Source organism: Asparagus officinalis, chromosome 7, assembly GCF_001876935.1.
Source record: "Asparagus officinalis chromosome 7, Aspof.V1, whole genome shotgun sequence".
NCBI lineage: Eukaryota > Viridiplantae > Streptophyta > Magnoliopsida > Asparagales > Asparagaceae > Asparagus > Asparagus officinalis.
In genome coordinates, this window is record NC_033800.1 from 91,792,793 (window position 1) to 91,797,692 (window position 4,900).

Below are 4,900 nucleotides of genomic sequence, written 5' to 3' on the forward strand. Positions count from 1 at the left end.
CAGAGTCTCCTCCACGAAGGGGAGTATATCATAGTACCGCCCAGCACCCTCGCTGATGATGGTAGCCGCCCTGCGTATGGCACCCTCTAACTCTTGGAGGATGGCGGACACTGGGTTAAGCACCAGAACCAAAGCGGAAGATCCTTGGACTGAACCCGTAGGAGAAGACGGCGTCGCATAGACGACGGCAGCAGTAGAGGAGGAGCCAACGCCCTCCCCCTCGAAGACACCGGAATCGGAGTTAGAGGCCATTAATCAGAGAGATTTTTTTTCTTAGGAATTCTCTTCTGGCAAATTTTTGTAAGCACTACAACTCTATCGAAGAGACAACGGACTTATTATATAGCTAAAAGATGAACAGCTAGGATTCGCTGCCTCAAATGGATCGAACGACCCAGATCTCTAGCGGCGCTTCGGGTTCGACGCCCATAAAAGCTTTAGCATTAGGACTCCACACTGACCGTTCGAATTGAGCACGGAAGACGAAGCGTCCCGTCACTTCATAATTAATGAGGACTAACGCGCTTACGTCACCCTAGCTGGCAAGCATTTGGGTCCGTGGGCAGACGTGTGACACAAATTCGCCTGCGCTTGATCTTTGCTTACAGCATAAATTCGCCTACGCTTGAGCTTTGCTTACAACATAAACCCGTCAGTGCTTGAGTTTCGCTTGCAGCGCAAACTCGCCAAAACTTGTGTTTCGCTTGCAGCGCAAACTCGCCAAAACTTGAGTTTCGCATACAGCTCAAACTCGCCAGAATTCGAGTTTCGTTGGCTGTGCAAAACTCACCACCAGCCTAAGTCTCGCTTATAACATGAACCCGTCAGTTCGCCTATAGCGTAAACTCACCCGGGCCCGAGCTTTGCCTGTGGCATGAAATCGCCGGTAATTGAGTCTACCCGTCACATGAAAAGAGTATGTACACAACAATAAAGTGCAAGCTTCATTAGATGCTTCTAGACAGTACATTTGAACAAAGTTATGATACTACAACCAAGAGAGTCATAGCATTACATTCGAGAAGCTAAACACGAAACAGAACATCTTGAATCTACTCCTTTCCTACGGGTTTATTCTAAGAGTTTGAAAGATGCAAGATTGGCTTTGACTGTAGCAATCTTCTCCGCATGCATGGTGCGAGCTTTGTCCTCTGCCTTCTGTGGGACCCGTGCCTCGAAAGAAGTGTTAGCAGCGGCATCCTCCTAAAGCAACAGTGGAAGATTACACCTCTCTCTGGCGAGATCGCCTTCCACCGTCTCGCAATGAATGCGTAGGCCTGTCAAGACTGATTCCCCCTCTGCATGCGGAATCATACCTAAAATGATCGAAGAAGCGACAGACTCCATGTCAGATTGCAATAGGTGGTGTCGAAGATCCAGATGATCAATAAGGGCCCCTTTGTTTTCTATGTCTCGCCTTCCGCACTCCTGTTGCCACACGGCACGATGGCGGACTGGAGCCAGGAATAGCTTCACTTCGGACTCCAAATCCGTATGTCGCAAATCCTCCAATTTTGATAGGAGTAGTTCTAGATCGATGAGTCTCGTCGAGTAGCGTAGGGCGAGCCTAAAGTCACCCTGGCAATGGAGGCGGGCCGCACGGTCTGAGAGGGACTGCTTTAGCTCCGCGAAAGTACCACGATCCTGATCAACGAGCGAGATCACTCGTTTCACAGTGTTCTCCAACTCCTCTAACTGGGCTAGAACAGAGTCCGAGGGTTTAGGCTCCAGATCACAGTCAGGCGAGGGAACCGAAAGAGAGGCATCACTCCTCGCCCTCTTCATATCAGACGCCTTCGCTCGTGGTGCCATCCTGAACAAGAAGGAGACAATCAGCACAGTGCCCCCTCTGACAAGAAAAGAGGGCAATGTATAACGTACGGTCTAAGTGCGTGTTTGGCATCCAACGGTCCAGATTGGGCGGTGGAAAGGAAGATCATCCATTACACCGCCTTTAATGCGAGACGACGTGCCAACATCAGTCCAGCGGGCGGGCACTCGAGACCGCGATCAGACACATGGTTACCCCCGAATCAGCATTAATTTCTTCTTCAGCTTGATTTGATTGTGGTCAGAATTTGCCTATGGCTAAAATTCGCATGCGGCTTGAGTTCGCCTGTAGTTAGAATTCACCAGCGGTTTGAACTCGCCTGTGTTTAGAATCCGGCTGTAGTTTGAATTCGCGTACAGTTAAAGGCCCACCTGCAACGGCCTCACAAAGAAAGATAAAAGATGAAAGAGAAAGGCAACAGCTTCTAGGAGGGGTACGTGCACAAATACATTTGGGAAACCAAAAGAGCATAACATTCATCCAGTCTTAAGATAGTACATTTGAACAAAGTTATGACTTCACAATCAAACAAATCATAACATATCGTCAAAAGAAAAACGAAGCAAAATGTCTTAACACGGTTTTAGACTTGAGAGCCTTGTCCAACAAACTAAAGGATGTAAGCTCTGCTTTAACCACGGCTACCCTTCTCGCGTGGTCCTCCCGGGCTTTGTCTTCAGCCTCTTTCCGAGCCCGATCTTCAAAGCTTGACTTGGCGACAACGTCTTCCTGCGCAATGTTTGGAGGCTTCGAGTTTCCTCCTCAGCAGTCTTGCTGACCTTTACACCTCAGATTGAAGCCCCCTCAGAGTCACCTCCGCCTTCTCCAGCTCGACCCTCAGGCGGGATACGGTGGAAGTGGCGTCGCCTATTCGCTCTTCCAGTGAGCGCTGCCTAGAGCAGACTTCTTGCTCCCAGGCCTCCCAATGCCTAGCATTAGACAAGAAGGGCTCCACATCAGCTTCCGGACCCTCTCGTAGCAAGGTCTCCAGACTCATCAGGCGTGACTCCAGAAAAGGGACCCTCTGCACACAACGTGTGGCTAGCCGGCGTTCGCCTAGCTGCCTGAGATCGGCCACATGATCCAGGAGGGACTGTTTGAAGTCATCGTAGGTCCCCATGCTAAGACTGACAAGGAAAATTACCTGCTTCACAGCATTCTCAAATTCCTCAGCGTGAGCCTGTATAGAGAAAGAATCTAAGGAGATAGGCTCTTGACCCGGAGAGAGCACCGGGATGGGTGAAACCTCGAGACAAGGTTCGGCTTCGGACGGTGGAATAGGGTTTGAGGCGAAAGAAGTCACGATTCCCTCAGATTCGTCGTCAGAAATCAAGATGGGCTCGGCCGCACGCTTTTCAGTAGTCAGCGCTTCTTCCTGAACTACACAACATGACAGAAACACAACGAGGAGTTAAAGGCGAGAGATATCGACTTGACTTGCGACCCTCTAATCGAACTGCGCAAAAACTTGGACAAAAAGGTACCTTCGGCGACAGCAGCCTCGGTGGCACCCGAAGAGGACACCTCCTTTCTTTTTTCAGAAGCAACTCTCTTCACCTTCGACGCCATTCCGAGTGCAATGAGAGGAAACGTGAGTTTTCTCCGGAGAAGACAACAAGAAAGCTGCGACCTCCCTTAACGAGGAGGAGGAGCGTTAAATACTCATAGCCTAGATGGTTATCCGCCATTTGATCGAACCGTCTGAAACCGAACAGTTGGAAAGTAAGGCCGAACGGTTTGGGATCCTGCGTGAACAGTCGAGATCCGGCAGTTTCTAGACATGATCTCTCACTAATGGCCCATATCAGGCATAGAGAATGAAGAGGACCATTACGCCGTCTTTAATATGAAACAACGTACCCACATCGTCTTAACTGACGAGCGTGTTGACGCGTAAATTAACATGTGGGCCACTAAGGGCGGACCCCGCTCGCGAGCCGAATTCATCGTTTGAACTCATATGGTTCAAGCTCATCTGATGGTTGAGCCGATCAGGCTCACACACCACTCTGGAAATCGAGCCAGTCCTAATTTCACCTACAGATGGAATTCGCCTGCAGATAGAATAAGCCTGCAACTGAAATCCGCCAACAGCTGGAATCCGCCCGCAGCTAGGATGCCCCTGCAGCCAAACTCTGACTAGTGCGGATCCGTGTTGAACAATGACAAAAAAAAAGAGAAAAGGTGGGGCGCACACAAGGGAAATAATGACTAGGAACAAAAAGATAATTCCATTCATTAAAAGAGATTCGAATACAACGGCGGAATCAAAAGCAAATTACAAATCTCTCAACCGCGACTCCACTTCACGAATCTCCTCAACACTCTTGAGCTTGAGCCTCCTTAAAATATCTCTACGAAGATCCTCCACGGAGAGTGAAACCAAGTCTTGGACGATGTTCCTGACCTCCTTGAGGGCTCGGTCTTTCTCCTTAATGGAACCGACGATCAGTTGCTGTCGAGACTCTAACTCCTCCAACTCCCCCATCAGATGTTCGCGAGCCCTCTCCTGATTGACTAGCGAGGCTTGCGCGTTAACAATGATTTGCTTAGTCTTCGCTATCTCCAAAGACAAGCGAGAGAGGCGGGAGTCAGCCTTTTGTTGCTCTAGGCTCACTCGTTCGTTCTCGGTCTTGACACACTCCAACTCTTCCGTCAACCGCGCCTCCAATGACATTGTCTCATCCAGTTGGTGATCACGCTCCTCCAATGCTGCTTGAACCTCGCCGGATGCAAGACGAACGATCTCGGAGTTCGTCGCGCAAAGGGTAAGTAGTTGTCGAATAGCCCGTTCTACCTCTTCCAAACGCTTGAAGTACGGATTAGCCGCGGTGGCACCAAGCTTCTTGATCAAGAAAGCCATGTCATAATCAAGGTCCTCCTTGAACTCCTCAAAAGGGCAGCTCTCTTCCAATGCGAGCTTGATGCAGTCAGCGAGAGTGTCTTGGAAGTTAGCAAGGGTTCGAGCCACCTTTCTTTTGCACGAACGCTTCAAAGGAGAGAGGGTGGCCTTATCTGTCATGGACGTTACAACCAAAGCCGCGATCGAGGGGCTAGTAGTCATGACGG